We start from the raw sequence: 17,822 nt of genomic DNA, 5'->3' as shown, positions 1-17,822 counted from the left end.
CCATCAGAATGAGAGTGACAACTGCCATTCAGAGATAACCTTATGACAGCCATCTGCAATGGAACACCATAATTTAATAGTTACACTGTCCAAGTAAATCAGCCCCTTTGAGAAACAAGGGTTAGCTTGGCATGGTGCTATGAATTCCAGCTACTGTATCTGTATAGTCTGCACTGAGATGGGCACTCCCAGGTCTGTAGTAGCTGTGGACAGCTAGCAGGACCAGCAGGGAAAATGTGCTGCATACTGACATTTTAATTTACTCTAGAGGCACCGCTGGGTCCTGGTTCATACGTTGAAGGAATGGTTGAGTTAGGTTGCCTGTGTTAGGCAGTCCATTTAGTGTATGTACCCAGTCTGGGTGGCATGCCAAGCTTTTCTGTTATAGTATGATAAAGGAGCTTGGATACTGTGCTAAGTGATTTCAGTCATCTGAACTATATTTTGTGGTAGACTCTGCTGTAAGCACCATGGCAAGAGATGTGAAAATCATCCCTGCCCTGCTGGTGCAGGAGTGGTGGCAATGGAGATGGGAGGGGCTGTGATGAGGAAGCAGGGTGTGAGTTAGCAGATCTTCCTGTAGACCATACTGAGTGTCCTAAGGAGATGATATACACCATGAAAGTATAAAAAGGAAAAGAGAGAAAATAAATTTGTGAGGAAGGAAATTATACTCGACACTGGAGGACCAGGAAATCTAGAAAAAATGGTTCTTGTAGCAGAGCAAGAATAGTTGTAAAAGCAGTCTCGATTTATGCTTTCTTTTCTGCTACTTTATTATTCTCAGTATAATACAGAATTAATCACATACCAATCTTTTTACTTGTCCTTAGAGCTTACGCTCTGTAGAATGAATTAAACCCCACATATTTTTAAAAGGTTGCGCTCAAAATCAGTATGCACTTATCACTCCCTCGATGAAGGCCAGAATCACTTATTTCTAGAGATACATTTTTCATAAACACAGCTGGTAACATAGAAGGTAAGTACAAATATCAAGAGTAAGTCTGTAAGTAGGTAGGAGATGGATACATTTCAGAAGACTGTCTGGAACATGTAAAACAAAGCAGGCATTTTCAACTGCATTATGTACCTGTGGTAATGTCAAATAGCTCAGCAATATCCTTTTTAAAAGACCGTTTCTACACTGCCAAGTTCCATAAGATACAAGTATTTCCTTTGAGTCAGAGTTCTGACAACTCTGTCAGAAACATGTATCCTAAAAATGCCTGTGAGTTTGTTAGGCACAATGCATTAAAGATATATATACCCTTGTGTAAACAAATGTTTGTTACCGTATGCAGTGGTCTTCAGCAATCTTTATGCCTCCAGCAAAATTATGTAACCCATCTTACCCTGCAATTGTACTGCAGCTTTTTCTGCCCATGGTGAAGACAGAAAGCACCAGCTGTGATTTCCATCCTGTCCCCGCAGTCCTGGCAGATGGACTTCAGTGCTGAGCAGCTCTGGAAATAAAATATTTTTTGATAAATTGGGCAAACCAAACATTTTCCCATGTTTTTTCAGAATCCACAAATCCGATTGACAGTGGCTACTCACTTCTAAGTGCTGACGATGCTTAAAGTATCTTGTATGCCTTAACAATATAAAAAGCATACAGTGTGCCCCCTTTCAATGCTCTGGCCTCAGTAGGCTCCACCAGATGTGAATAGTTGTGTATAGATAGCACAGGTAGTGTGCAACAGGGCATTATTGGACCCATCTTGGTTTGAGTGGGAGATACTGCATTGCCTGAGCTGTCTACCTCTTAAAAGTATGATGCTGTTCCCTAGACACAGTGACACAAGATACTGGAGCCTCATAGAAATCTTTATGGTTATGACAGATATTAAAATAAAATTATTTTTAAAAAATAATGAAATGTTAATTAAAAAAGATTCTGCTTTAGTAAGGAGCATAACAAAACATTGTTACTCTTTGGCAAGCTTGCCTTCAGTTAGACTTCTCATAAATTCCATTTACTGTTCTTTCTTTTCTTTAAAATAGCCTTTTATAACCAAACTGACAGGTAGTGTTTTTAGATTATGTTGTTGGAATATGAAGTATAATATTTAATTTGATGAATAATCAGAAGTAAAATCATATTAATAAATAACATATGCTGCAGGTCTGATGTGTTCCCCCCATCCCCCTCCACTGGGTTTTTTTTGGCAGAAATGTCTGATAACTGTCACATTATTAAGTAGAATCTCATTACAGGAATGTCTTCCAATAATTTGTACATTGGAAATTTAAATAAAAATATAGGGAAAAAAAGACAGATGTTAAACACCATAGCTTGGCTTTTTTAAGCTATGTAGGCTTCCTCTACCTTAATAAAGAAAAATAAAAAAGAACAGTAGAAATAAATCTTCCTCCATTTCAAGATGAAAGTATATACACAGGCAAAATGCTTAATTGTTTGTGCTGTGAAAGAGCATATGATGGTTAATCCTGGAGCCATGACCAGCCTGTGGCTTTCACCAGGTTGTACAGTTCACTGTAGGTGAGAAACCAATGGTGTGAAGTGCAGTAAGCTGTGCAGTAAGTGCAGTAAGCTCCTTGCCTCTCTCAGACTTGTTGATGTCCTTTGAAAAAATGACAGCATGGTCCATTGGATTTCATTTTTATGTATGCATTCATCTGCAGGGACAGCAAAGAGCTGAGCATTTTTTTTGTTGTGTGATTTCAAAGGATTTAATATCAATGGAGAGAAAGTAAATCTTCTCACATTTTTATTCCTGTAGGCTCGGTGTAGTTGTGCTGTAATGGAACTGTCATACAGCTGCCAGAACCAACCCTGCAATCCAGGCTATTAGGGTGTATAATGTATATTTTGAGCAATGTTATCAACGGCCTGCTATAAAAAAACTTATGGTTGCTGAAGCATAGGATAACTGTAGGAGGGCTGGAGTAGCACTTGGTACTCTAAAGAGAACAAAAATAGTTCAGGAACTAAAGAGTTTTCCCAAAAACCAAAAACCTCACCTCAATGTGAAAGGGGAGTAGAGGAAGAAGGACTTTAATCCCTCAAGATTCAGCATCACTGTGTCTGTGTTTAGCATGATTTGGCACTTGATTCCATGTGTGTATCTCTCTCTGTTAGCAGAGCTGGATGGCTGCCAACAGCAGCAAAAATCAGTGTAATCCCCCCAGGGGAGATGCCTGCTCTCTGGGGCAGAAGGTCCTGTACAGCTTCGGCTGCCTTTCCACCTGCTGCACCTCCTGGTGTCATTGACACTTCTTCCTCTCCATGTGCTAGAAAGGATTTAGAAATGTGGTAACTGCCTGGGGGCTTTATAAGCCATTCTTGCCACGTTCTAAGTTCGTTCATATCAGTTCATTTACTGCACACTCAAGTTGTTATTGAATTATTGAACTCCTATGTGAATAAAAGTCTCTTTGTGAGAGGAGATACTGGGTTGTCATTGTCTGCTGAAAGCTGGGCTCTGTGATGTATGCCAGAGTCCTGGGAGTTCTTCAGCTGGGGATGATTTGGGAAAGCAGCTGTTGAACAGGAAACTAAATGAAACTTCAGCATTTTTCAATTCTTACCTGTCAAAATTCAGAGATGAATAGTGCATTATTATTTAGAATATCGGCAGTTCCTTTTAACAATTAATATTGTTCTGTGCTGACTGTATTCTTGTTACTATTTTTTCCTTGCATTCATGGGGGTTTTTTGCAAGGTAATGTGTGGTCTATAATAGGAAGCTTTTCTTCAGCAATCTACAAACTGATGGAGCAGTAAAAGAAGATGTAAAGCAATCATTTTTGTAGAAAATACTGAGGAAAATTACATTCTCAGTCTCTAGTGACTAGTAAGCATCTCTTTTTTCCTTTGCATTAACAGACAGTACAAGGTGACAGGAGACATTACTTCTCCTTTAATAAAAATGCTTTTGAAAAGTACTGGTGAGCTTCCTCCTAGATTCTGTTTCCTACACGTGGCATTTAGTGGTGCTGCATTAACCAGTTTATTTTGAAGGCCTGCACAAACACAAGCAAAACATGCAGCCAAACATACCACAAATTGATATGAAAGTGAAGATCTGTTGAGTAGAAGTTACAGGTAATTTTTATTGCCTTTATATTGGCCTTTTATCCTTAACTCAGGAAAGAAATAGTTCCTCTTACCATCTCTGGAAAATATTCAGGGAAAGTCCCTGGGGTAGTAACTGAGAAAAATGTCATGAAAGTTTCTTGTCCTTCAGTTGGAAGGTATAGTGTAAGATTTTTGTTGCCCACAGTGGAAGATTTTCTTGCAAAGTAAATAGCAGCAGAAGTAAAACAAAACAAAATAAATCATAGAAAGGGATGGTTTTTCCAATCTCTTTTTCAGAATGAAAAAGGAAAATAGATAAATATTTCTAACCAACACTTAACTGCCTTCTGATTCTCTTTTTGATGGGGAAAAATAGGTTTTATTTTTTATTTAATTCAAATTCTAAGGGTCCAAATTAAAATTCTTTGAGCAGAAACAGTTCTACTTGTATATATTTAAACTGGGGAAGAGTTAAAATGCAGACTGTTTGGCACCTCTTGGATGGCCGAGAGTGTGCAATTAAAAGATATGAGAAATAATCTAGCATGTATTGGGGAAGTCTGTAAGAGCAATTTCTATAAATTTCTATAAAACACAGGAGACTTTATATACAATTTTATGAAGGTTCAAATTGGCAGCTAAGCTAGTTAAGCACTGCAGTTAGAGCATCCAGAAAGACACTTCTGCAAAGCTGTATATTATTCTCAATGTTCATGGGTGCTTTCAGATGTTTAGTTAGATCTGTCAAAAATGCAGTACAGTTCAACTCGCATCTATAGCTATAATCTCTCAAAGGGCGTTTTCAAGACAGTCCTTGTTATAAGCAGTGTTTGAGACAAAGGAAGAAAGAGAAAATTCTTGAGAGTAAAGCAACTTTAGAAATATCTTCAGATATTTTTCTTTAACAATTCCAAATCACTCATAATGAGCATAAAAAATTCTCATTTGGGGCAGTATGAATTTTGGGTTAAAAAGCCAAAGAAGGTGATGGCTTTAGGCAGTAGCAACTGTGGCTAGCTCTGGTGTGCATGGGGTTTGCTTAGTGCCTTAGCAGATTGTTCAGACCCAATAGTATGACATTGTAGGCAACCGACTATTTTTTAGGGGAGGAGAAAAGGAAACGATCCATATAATGGAGACCCCTAATAATTTTTAAATGGATGGGCAGGCTGGAATGTAACTATCAAAGGCAGCTGTGGCCTATCAGGTCTGCCTAGCTATGAGTCACCACTGACCAAGCCAGACTAGTAAGGTTAACTGGCAGAACCACTTAGTTGTCCCTGTACAGTTAAGAGGAAGCACACCTTGACTGTTTAGGAAATCAGCATGTATGTGGCCTGTTTAATATTCTGATATCCCTTCCATCTTTCATTTTCCTAGAACTATACAAATTGTTGAGTAGAACTGTGCAAAAGCAGCTCTATTTTACAGGTTTAGGCAGTTGACTGCCTGGAATAACTTGTGTGCTATTTGAGCTCACCTAAAGTATCAAAACAGAGCTCAAATATCTAACTTTGGAGTATCAGTTTTCTATCCAGGTAACAAGCTAGTAGTGGGGTTCCTTATCTGAAAGTAAAACCATAATTTTGAAATTGCTTTGGTTTTGAAAGACTAAACTTAAAGATGCAGAAGCAGCAGAGCCAATGACAACAGGATTCTAACTGTAAGAGAGTGAGAGTTCATGAAATGTTAATACTTTTCCTGAATGACATTGCATATACAGAACTGAGCTTCAGATTTTGTGATGTGTCAATTAAAACTGAATGTAGCATTTTAGTCTCTTCCTTTAAAGTTGTTGTGTCTTACATAAACTTTGATTTTGACACTTAGCCTTGATACATAAATATTCAACTGATATATGTGTGCTACTGTGAGGACAAAAGCAAAGAATAAATCAAATCTAGATTTTGCACATCATATACTCCCTCACCTTTGGATTATACAAAAATACATTCCCTTCTTTCAAGGGACTGTGCTGGGGAGGGCAAGGTTGAGAGTGCAGGAATTTCCTAAGCAGTGTACGGCTTTTCTTGCAGTGCTTTTGTGATATGCAATGATGATTGATCTTCTCTGAGTTCATATTATAAGGGGAAACCTGGGAGGATGTGTTGAGATCGTACAGTTAGTACAGGATACTGTATCCTGTTTGATTGGTTGAAATCTTAACAGCGACTTCAGTCAGAGCAGAATTTGGCTATTATTTTGCAAATTCTTATGGAAGAAACTATATATTTATTTATTTGTATGGGCTTTTTAGAAAAAACTAGACAAGTAAGAGAGAAACTTGTAGCTTATATGTAGCATCACATAATGAAATCGACATTTATTTTTCCCAATTCCTATTTTTTATGAGATATAAGCACCAGAAGACTTTTTGAGACTTGTTAGAGCCATAGAAAGGTATTTAAATATCTGTAGCAAAGACTGAAATTGGGGCAAAGAATTTAGTTTTCTTCCCGTAAAGGAGAATCAGTAAGATCTGACCTCCTCAAAGGTAGGAGGGAACTGGTGCAGTGAAAATAACTGTCTCAACAACCTTCTGCAAAAGAGGAGATGAATTTACTGAGTCTGATGTTCTCCTAAGGTGGAGGTGAAGGAAGGTCCTTGACCCAGGAGGAATATGTACTACAGGAGCTGCTGGTCTAAGCCATCCAGGCCAAGGTACAGTGCTCTTTGTGGGAGAGCTCCCTTCTTAGCAGGTGCTACAGAAGCCATTCAGTCCATGGTGGTAGGGACTAACGTGACTCTGAGGATGTGCCAGAGCAGCAAAGATGTCCTCTCTCACATGGGGGGCCACAATCCACTGTAGGCTTGTCTGTTTTCCTTCATTTGTTCTGATGTAAGGGTAAGTTTTCTTGGGATGCGTGTCCTCTTTTATCAGAAATTAATATTCAGCAGTGATTTATTACTTGTTCCTTGTATTTTTTATCCCTTATCCTTACTAAGAGGAGAAGGAATGAAAATAAAAACAAACGTAAATACCATTTGCTTAACTGGTGATGGTTAGGGAGTTCTCTGGGGTTTAAAGTTACTGTCTTCCCTCATGTGGTCATGGTGCTGTCAACAAAGTAGTGGCTGTCAATGGCTGTCAACAAAGTAAAACAGATGAGACAGAGAACTAAACCAGATTGGTAATTAATTGTGGTTAATTGGTATAATTCATTAGCTCGTTTCTGAAAGCAATCACAAGATATCTCCCTTGTGAGGGATTAGAGTGCACCAGAAGCTAGATATTCTTTCACTGGTTTTGTGAGAATTTTCTTAGTATTTCATGATACACAGGCTAGAAAATATCCACTTACTGTTATGGGAACAGCAGACACTTTATGTGTATGCATACAAACAGGTAACAGTGCTACTCTTTGCCTTCATTACCTTCCACCTATCATTTGCCTGTCTTGGTTTCCTCTGCCTATGAAATCTGGGAGGATTGAGCCCTGCACTTTGAACTGGCTCTAGCTGTGCTGGATTTAAGTTTCATGACTCACTGGCAGCTGCAGCGATGGAGTTCTAGTAGTCCATGTCTGGATAGGAGGAAACACCTCAGCTTCTGTCATGCACTGGCAGGGCAAGTAGCAGCTGCCACGCAGTGTGGGACCATTTGCAAGCACAGCAGAAACATCTGACTATTGGAGTTGTGTTTACTGTTCAAACAGCTGCTCTGCATCTTCTGGATCAAGTAAAAAAAGCACAGGCTGAGCTGCGTTGTGCTGTGTGACATGATACAGGTGACTTAACAGAGCCATGATCTCTGGGCTCTCTGTGATCCAACAATATACATAATGTTAATCAGGAAAGCTCTCATAGTGTTTTCCTAACAATCCTAATCTCATTTTTCATGACATGAGCCCATTTATATCCCTGAGAGCTTCCCTATCAGGTGACGTAATCCAAAATCCTAAGATTCAGCGCTTTATGTATTTTTGCCAGTGGAGAAATCTGTTTATTATGAATCATAGAAATGGAAAACAGATGATCAGACCTTCAGCACAGTTATTCTCCCACATTAACTGTCCTGTAGTTAAGGTAGTAGTGCTTACATTGTCATCCTTCTCACTCCCCTCCAGTTTGGGGAAATTGCAACTGTGGCCATGAGCTCTGCAGAAAAAGAAAATGTGCTTTCCACTCACTTTTCCTTTCCACCTATACTCACTAAAACAATGTCTTCCTTTGAGGTAGTCAAGTTTAAAGGTGTCTAGTTCTGTCTGGTTTATCTTGGGGCACAGGTCAGTCTCCTCAGCAGATAATTATTTATGCTCTTATATGTTTATTACAAAGCTAATATTAAGTCTAAATCTGTACACCATAACATTATGATACATATTTTGATGCTTTAACTGTATTACTTCAGAAGAGAAATGACTCCTTGGTGAAGGTCTAAGCTGGCTGCATGCTTGATACATGGTTAAGTTTTTTATAACTTTCAGCTTTTAAGCCCAGGAGGGAGGCTTAATAGGAAAATGAGGAGATGGACTATTAGGGATGCTGAGGTAAACAGAATTAGCGTTTTCTGGGTCTAGAATGCCGTTTGTGCCAAACCATGTGAAATCATACATACTGGTTTTACAGGGGAGACTTTGGTTCACTAGACACCAGGATAAAATCATTAAATCATTCAACATGGAATATGAGTTGGTATTTCAGAAACTGGGCAGTAAAGAAAGATGTGTTTATTACTTATGACATTTTTGGACTTCTGGGAAACATTCTTTGTTTTGTGTTTAACATCAAAAAATGCCTCTGTGGAAAGATAATTTGATCAGGGAGCATGTAATGGAACAGAAATGGTTTTTATTTTAATTCAGATTGAATCCAATCCAAGTGATTAGTATCTTACTAGAATTAATATCTGATATTTAGAGATGGTAGTTCATGTGGCAGGAATTGATGATACAGTTCAGTTCTCAATGGACTGATTTTGCATAAAATAATACTTTCATTAATTGATTCATTTCAGAGAAGTGAAAAGAGGTGAAAAAAATTTGCCTTATTAACCCAAAAGAAGCTGATTTACCCTGGCTATATGCAAATGTGAGATTTATGTTAGTAGAATGGCAAGGAAAGCCCATGGCGGGCTTCATCAGTAACTAGTTTTTGAAAGAAATATTTAATAAAAAACAAAATCCTGCATATTGTTTAGCCCGTTTTTAAGAAAATGAGGCTTAAGCAATTGTACAGTCACTGGTGTTTCTCTGGTAACTTTTGAACCTATTGTGCAATTTCTAATTCAAACTTGAGGAAGAATGGAATTTTCCAAAATGGCTGCAAGTGGCCCTGTTAAGGAGGCGTGTTACCTCATGGTTACCTGTTCTGCTGGGAGCACACACACCTGCAGATCTGGCTATACCTTGTTCAGATCTTAAGCAAGATACACGGCACGCTATGGGGGCATTCTAAGTGGAGGGCAATTTATGGAGCATACAGCTAGAATTCTTACTGAGGCAATACAGACAGGTGAAGCTGTAGGACTCGAGTATCTTAGGCTTCTTCAGTCATCTCTTGCAGAAACTTATGTTGCTCTGTGGGTATTCAAATAAATGCAAAGAAAAATTTGCCAAGTATTTCTGTTTTACTATGCATAGTTGAATTATTAAGGAATGTGGAAACAAGTCAGATATAAAAGATGATATTTACTTGCTAGTACAGCTAGAGGTATACATTCTTGTGTCCTTTTTTTTACAGGGACTTCTTCTTAATAAAAATGTCTTAACAGGATTTCATGAATAAAACTGAAGCGCTTTTACTGTATCATGGTTTTAGAGGTTCTGTTCAGTGTCATGCATGAAAATAAAAACTAATACCCAAATACTTACTTTCTTTTTTTTTTAATAAGTTATTTTATTGCATACCATTGAAACAGTAGTATGTTTATTCCTGACTCTTGATACTTACAGTAGTGGTATTTTGTCAGAGAAACAAATTAGTACCTTAAAGGTTGCAGAATTTTTAGTGATTTTTCCTTTTTTCTTCCAGTTTGAGTTCTTTGACTAGGTTATTTACTATCCTGCTAGCTGGCAGAAAGTTTAAGGCAATCCTACTCCAACTCCTACCAAAAATTCTTTGGTTGTTTCTAAGGAGAAGATACAATGTACTTTCTCATTTTATAAGCAGAGTTAAATCCAAATCTCCTTTTAGTTTCGAGCGTGCACTGACCATCTGATAACCCCATAATGAAGAATTTCATCTTTCATTTAATTGGTGTTCTGCATGATAGAAACAAGGGCAGATGCAACTCCTTGCTCTTAACAGTAAATCTAGGCCTATGGAACATACTTTGAAGTGCTGACAATTTTATGTTCTCTGGAGTAGAAATTAATTACTCTTTCTAGATCAGATGAATTAGAGTTTAGAAGGTAAAGCAGGCTGCCTCTGAAGCCCAGAAGTCAGCAATCAGAAAACTTAAATGATGAAGAACTCATAATTTTCTGTAATATTTCTTTCTATTGATTCCAGTGGTAATTAAATCTGAACCTTTTGGCAGTTCTTGGAGCAGTTTTATCAAATCCTACAGTGATGGATTGAAGGTCTCCATGTCCAGTGGTGAACAGGGTTGTTACCATAGCTCTGCCTGAGCGGGCTGAATGCACTTTGCTAACATTATTCTCAAGGATGAAAGATGATTTTTCTTTCATGTACTAACAGTAATATATTACAGAACTTTGACAACCTTAAATTTGAAGGCTCTTGATAAATTGTTTGAGCTTGATTCACTCTGGCAAGCCTTTTTGATTTGATGATTTTTGTTTCAGCAAATGCTTCTATTGCAGCCATTTTTTCAAATTGTCACATTATCTTTCTGAGCAAATACAGTAGTGCTACAATACATGAGAATGAGGGAGTCAGTAAACATTTGATTTTTTCCACTTCCTGAAATAGGAAAGCACTTTTCATATCTAGCCTTAACTGGGCTAGCAGTTGCTCTGGTCAGTGGTGAAGAACATCCTTGGCATTGATTACTGGAAATACCATCCTAGGCTGAAATACTGGTACTTCACTGAAATACCACCTAAATCTTTATAGATGTACCCTTATGAAGATCTAGTACACAGGGTGATGTCATTTGTCTGTCTGTTTCGGCTTATGTGTGAATGAAATTTGTTCACACAAATCTGAGTCATTTGGGGTTGAGACTAAACCAAGATAAGAACTATGTTGTGGTTTAACTCCTGCAGGCAACTGAGGACCAACAGCCACTTGCTCACTATCCCCAGTGGGATCAGGGAGAGAATCAGAAGAGTAAAAGTGAGAAAACTCGTGGGCTGAGATCAAGACAGTTAATAGGTAAAGCAGAAGCTGTACATGCAAGCAAAGCAAAACAAGGAATTCATTCACCACTTCCCATGGGCAGGCAGGTGCTCAGCCATCCCCAGGAAAACAGGACTCCATCATAGGTAGTGATGACTGAGGAAGACAAATGCCATCACTCCAAACATCCTTCCTTCCTTCTTCTTCCCCCAACTTTATATGCTGAGCATGACACTGTATAAGCTGTGATATTCCTGTGGTCAGTGGGGTCAGATATCCTGGCTGTGTTCCCTCCCAGCTCCTTATGCACCCCCAGCCTCCTCACTGGGGGGGTCATGTGAGAGGCAGAAAAGGCCTTGACTCTGTGTAAGCTCTGCTCAGCAATATCTAAAACATCCCTTTTTTATCAACACTGTTTCAAGCACAAGTCCAAAATAGAGCCCCATACCAGCTGCTGTGAAGAAAATTAACTGCCCCAGTCAAAACCAGCACAGGATAGAACAGGGACATTTCACAAACCCCTATGCATCTAATGCTCAAAGTCTAATAATAATCAAAATCTATAGCTGTCCAAACATGCTCACTGGATCACTGTGTTCTGGTAACTAGTAATCTAGTTTCGTTGTTCAGTGAACTAGCAGTTTAAAGATACAGAAATGTCAGTAAAGTCAGAGCTTGAAAATACCACTTAACAATGAATGGCACAGAGTGAACATCTTGATGTTGAATGTAGAATAAAATTTACTAGATCCTTCAAAATACAGGTTTCCATTTAAATATCCCCATCTTTTTAGAGAAGCTTATTTAATTGCCCAAGTGTCAATAAATGGTATGTGATTGGTGAGGTTAGCTATGAAATAAATAATTTTCTTGGTTTTCTGATGTTTGATGAACATTAAAGTAATACAGAAATGAGGGGGCTTGCAGTTTAGAGTGGTTCCAATTTGTTCCCCACTAAGACATTTGGAATACTACATCTCACGCACACAGAGTGGTTGTTTAATGTTTTTCAGTGCTATAGTATGTGGTAGGATGGTGACGTACATAACTAAAGTTTGTTATCACATGGTTTCTGGAACAATACTAACAAAACAAGCTTGAAGATTCTCTAGAAAAAAGGGTGGTTTAATGAAAAAGAAGAAATCTCGTGTCTTTGTCAAATAGCAGCAGTCTTTGTTTTTCTCTTTTTTTAACCTCTTCTTGTATTTACAGCAACAGCTGTATACTTAGCTTACCACAGAACTTTTTGGTTTTGCCAGAATCAATTTCTGTCTCGTACTCTCTGATGAGTAACATCATTGTCTGAAAGTGGTATGTTAGAGATTTCCTAGGAGATGGAGAGGATCTCCTGCTGTGTTGTTTGGACTAGACAATATGCTCTTCAAATGCAAATTGTTTATATTATTTCAGTAATACTTTAATATGTTGGAAATTCTCTTTGCAACACTAGAGCTAAGTTAGTGGTAGAACAGTGATATAAACAACTCTATGCTGTTTGTGTGGTCTCAGTTTCTGAAGAAAGATTAAATAAGGTCCCAGTCCTGCAGGATTACTTATGTGAATAGAGTCCATAATATGTAAATAATTTCAGGATAAAAGTCTTCGTAATTTCTCAGCAGGAGCTGTATCTGTCTCTCTGTGATACACCTCCACTATGAATGCATAACTAATAATGCTCAATTTTAATTCCTTGTGAAAGCAGTGCCATGGCTTTGGCCATGAGTTAAATTCAGAATAAATGGGGAGCAAGCTTTACGGAGACTCTTAGCACAGTGACATTGTTCTCTTTTGCACTGGAAAGTTGTCTTGCTTACAGCCTGGATTTGCAATGGATTCGCCTGAAGAAAGGCTAGAACTGGGATATCCACTGCTCAGGGATCTTGTTGCCCCTGTTTGCAGACCTTAATTTCTAATGAAAGTCTGCAGGTTGTGGAAGGTGATGAGATATAAAAATTGCTTAACCTCGTCTTAACTCAGCAGTGGCAACTGGAAGTGTAGTTTTTTCTGTTTGTTGCAGGAGCTCTGCTCGAGGCAGGGCTCTGGTGCTCAGCCTGGGGCTGCAGGGACTGTGCTCTTGTTACAGGGACAGAGGAGGTAGTGAGTCATATGTGGAGCTAAGGGTTTATCTTTAGCCTAACTATAGTCTTAACTTTGTCATTAAAATACAGATGTTATGTTAATCCAGCTCTGTTGTTATAGTTAATAATACAGTTTAGACACAGACTTTCAAGTACCCATTCCCTTCTCTGTTGTACACTCACCCTTTTAGCATCATTTGAGTCTGCAGGCTGATGGTGTTGATACTTCTCCAAGAACTGGAGGGGCAGATGAGTGAGGTTAGGACGAGTCATTAGCACACTGGTACAAGGACAAATTTCATGCTAATGGTGGGAGTCCCTTACTGCCTCCTCATAAATCCGTTTAGAGATATTTTTACAAGTTTTCTAGCACAGTTACCTTACTTGCACTTCTTTAGTTGATTCCCAGTTACACATCATACTTGTTTTTCTGTTTACTACTATTGAAACTGGGTTTACCTAACTCACTCCTTTATGCTGTGATTTGTATTTTCTAGCTGATGCCTTTGGTATTTTCCTGTGCCAGTGTTGTGCTACACTTTGGGGTTTTTTCTAGGGTTGTGGATAGTTTTGCCATTTTTCCATGACCCTACAGTTAATGGTTTATGAAAAAGATCAGAGTTGGGTTTTTTTCAAAATCCTTGGAAATGGGAGGGAAGTTTGGAGTGAAAGAGCTTTCTGAATATTGGACTTCTGATTAACTGAAATAGTGTACACCAGTGCATACCTTCCAGTGAATACACCTGGTTTTAAGTGAATCTAAGCCAGGCCTTCAGCTTTTGAGCTTACTTAGTTTAACATCTCATCTGAAGGAAGGCTAGTGTGACTACTATAACAGCCCCAGAAAGACCTAAGCTACATAATCTTTTTTGCATTTTTCAAGCATTTGGGTTTTTTTTAGAGGTTTCTTTTATGAAAAACCTGTGGGAAAGGCCATATGTGTCAGAACATGAAAAGAGATACTTAACTTTGAACACAATTTATGCCTTTAGAAGTGCTTTGTCTTATGGTTGGTACTGTGGTTATTTATTTAGTGTGACAAACTAGCATATTGATTTCCAAATGAACTTTAATATCTCTAGGTAGGTAACAGCTTCGTATACCTTTGAAGCTTGGAAAATCTAAGCTCCTTAACATGCACAAAAAGTAATGCCTTTTTTTTTTTATTTACACAGTACTCTGCATACTGTATTCCCATCCAGAAGCCATTCCTAAGTAGATCCTAAATATACACGTATCTTCCTGATATAAACAAAGTAATTGTCTTTCAGTTTAGTAAGATACTTATTCTGCACGTGTTTCTTTTCCATGGGTGATGTTTTGCATGACATACTCCTCCTATAGTATCCTGCACAATGGATTAATATATATAACAAATACTACAAAAAAGCTTTTCTCTGAGTGGTGGTTAATTTATAATGATGCTTTTTTGACATTGCTGTGCACAGCCAGTGCCTGGTGCTGAACTGATGGGTTCTTCTGATTAGCATAGTCTGAAAGTGGCTTTTTCAAGAGCTACTTATAATGGCTTAGGCATTATTGTGTTCAGCAGTAATCTTTCTCCACTGCAACTCTTTCTCTTGCCTCACACTGTGATTGAAGCTGCAGTGAATTTAGATCTGCAAAGATGATCTAAAATTCTGTGTTTTTTCTATAAATTTTCATGAATGGAGATTCAAGCAAATCACTTCATTATCTTTTACAGCCCACTGTGAATAGAAGAAGTGGGATAAAACTGAAAAAAAAATGTTCTGCCTGTCTTCATCATATTGTGAGCTAAAATTATCAAATCATGTTTTCATAACACCTGATGCAATATTGTCTGTCCTCATAAAATGAATACAACTGCTTTCCCAGCTGACTCAGTGGCTCAGTTCACGTACCAAGCTGTTGCTTAAATATGAAAGAGCAGTGTACTGTGACACTTCCCAGAGTGGTCTCTGGGAGATGACTTATTTAGTCACCAGGAGTGATTCTTGGAGCGTCTCCCTCCATCCGCTGTGCCCATGGCAAGCAGGAAGGTGCTGAGCCATGAGGACTACATTAATGTCTGTTGGTTTCTCCAACCTTTTTTTGCTTCCTACATTGCACAGTAGTCCATAAGCTTCAGTTGAAAGAAATGAATGTAAATCTGTTAACAAGTGCAGAGTTTGATGTAACACAAATGAATGTTAGAAAATAATATATATAAAGTTATGAAGTAGCGTTAGGGAGTTTTACTGAATATGGTAGGAAATAGTTCTCAAGTCTTTACTCTAGAAAAATACATAGTTGTCCAAGGGAACTTTAATAAGAAATTGATGTTCTTTAAATGCTTGCCTTTTCAGAAAACCATTCAGAACCTTGATGTTGTTTTTTTCTGTGTTTTAGTTTATTTTGCACCCCAGACAATAAATTATGAAGCAAAGAGGTAAACCTTTCTATTTAGATCTGGAAGACTGACAGAACGTATTGCATTATACTGATGATGTTCTCAATAGCTTGTTACTCCAACAGCTTCCTACTTGAGATGTGTTTCTTTAAAACCAGTTTTCAGAGTTACTAAGAATTTTGATCATGCAAATATGTATTCAGCAAGTAAGTGAATGGAGACTAAAACTTAGGCAAAGTGAGTCTTTTTGTGGCTGTGGCTCTGTAAGAGAAATTAAAATTATTTTTGTTCACAGAGTCTCAAGAGTAGTTTACAAGGAAGTAGAAATAAAAATGTTTTTTATAGATGAGAAATGTTTTGATATTCTATTCAGGTCAACAGCAGCAGAAGGATTAAGCCTGAGAGTCTTAACATGCATGCTAACTTACTTATAAAGAGGGAGAAGGGATGAGCCTGGAAGTCCAATCATCATCTCCTCTCAGCACAGTGAAGACTGTGACATTAAGCTTCAGGAGATAAGGTGCCACAAGAAAGTTATGTCTCTACACAAACATGCAGCAAGAGGAGACAAGTAAGATTACATAACATAACGAAGCCTTATAGAAATTACTACATTTCCAACCTTGTAAATGTTCATCTGACAGTCACCGACAGTCAGATCTGATTTTGCGTCCCAGTAAGTCAGAGTGCAAGAGAAACAGAGTAGCAAGCACACCTTGACTAGGCTACCTACCAAGAAGTACAGCTTGGGGGCCTGAGTGCTTGGGTTTTTATGTCACCCGTAGAATTAGCAGTTGGACTTTATATATCTAAAAACATTCCTTAGTTCACATTCACATACTTAAATCATTAACCATTTGGCTATTGCCACAATTAAAAATTCTGTTTATAATACAGATGAACTAACATTACAAAAGAAAATACAGGCACAGAGTAAGCTGGAAATCTGTCTTCTGAAATGAGTACTCTGTATTATACGATGTTTTGGGTTGCACTAGATCTTGGAAGCTTTTGAAAAATTGCAAGTAGTGCCACTGTAGTGTAATTCCTACCTAGGATGTATGGTGGATGCTACTCCTGAACTACTAAGAGAGGCAGTGGAGATTTGGAGGTAGTTTGGCAGTATGCACAGATGTGAATTAGAGAAGGTCGGGGCAGAAGAAATCAAAGCCAAAGTTGTATAAATTTTTTTGAATCATTCTGGAAGGGCATGCCAAAATGTGATGAATGGAGACAAATCAAAGGGAGGGATCACAAGAGATACTATAGAGGGAAGAATGAAATGAGTTAAAGAAAGTAAAAGTTTGATGATGGTGTACCAGCATATGTCTGAGCAGGCATTTGTCTAATTTACTGCAGGAGAGAGCTCTAGGATCAAGTTTTTCTGGTAAGGTATCAATAACTTGAAAAAAATAACTAAATGTGCACCCAATCTTATTTTAAAGGTAGTCTCTAATAGCTTGTATAACAAGTAATCAGAAAAAATAAACCACACAAGCCTAATCTGTTTTTAAAGTTTTAATATTGGTAGAATTTTATGAGTATGTCTTATCTTCAGACAAAAAAGTGACTAACTGGAAACCAACATGGTTGTGAATTGCTGGAAACACTGGGGGAAAGCTGATTGTGAGAGAATGTTATGAAAATATGCATAACAAATTCTAACAGAATTGGTAATTGCAAAACTGAGCATTGAGCAAACAACTGAACTCTGTCTTTATTTCATTCTAGATACTGCCTGTGGATTTGTGTGGAAACAGAGCCCGCGTTATTAGAGGTTTGTGACTTTTCTTTTTTCAGATCTTACATATGGTTTTAAAGTAATAATTTATTACCGTGCTTAAGTAACAACCTGAAAGATATGAGCTTCTTAGGAGCAAATAATTAGTCCAAGTGCATTTGAAAAAGTGGTTAAAACATTGTTAATTCAGAAATAGATGTTGAACTAATGCACAGAAGCAGTGTTGTGCCTTTGACCTCAGCAATGTTTTTAAATTTTAGCTATATAGAAATATAACATTTTAGCATTAGGTCTGTTGGCAAGGTCTTTTGATTCAAGTGCTTCTCTGGTTGAATTTATATT

At 37.9% G+C, this 17,822-nt stretch overlaps 1 protein-coding gene across 1 annotated transcript in view; it reads left to right on the top strand.

Moving 5' to 3' along the window:
• The window catches only part of CNTN1 (contactin 1), a 228,760-nt gene that overhangs the window by 55,855 nt on the left and 155,083 nt on the right, over positions 1-17,822 (top strand). Inside the window, exon 2 of the mRNA XM_064655893.1 lies at positions 17,471-17,516. The gene's annotated coding sequence lies outside the window, so the exon portion shown is untranslated. The remainder of the gene's footprint in view (positions 1-17,470; positions 17,517-17,822) is intronic.

Source organism: Pseudopipra pipra, chromosome 5, assembly GCF_036250125.1.
Source record: "Pseudopipra pipra isolate bDixPip1 chromosome 5, bDixPip1.hap1, whole genome shotgun sequence".
Lineage (NCBI taxonomy): Eukaryota > Metazoa > Chordata > Aves > Passeriformes > Pipridae > Pseudopipra > Pseudopipra pipra.
The sequence above is the reverse complement of the archived record's forward strand: the minus strand, read 5'-3'. Positions and strand labels throughout refer to the sequence as shown.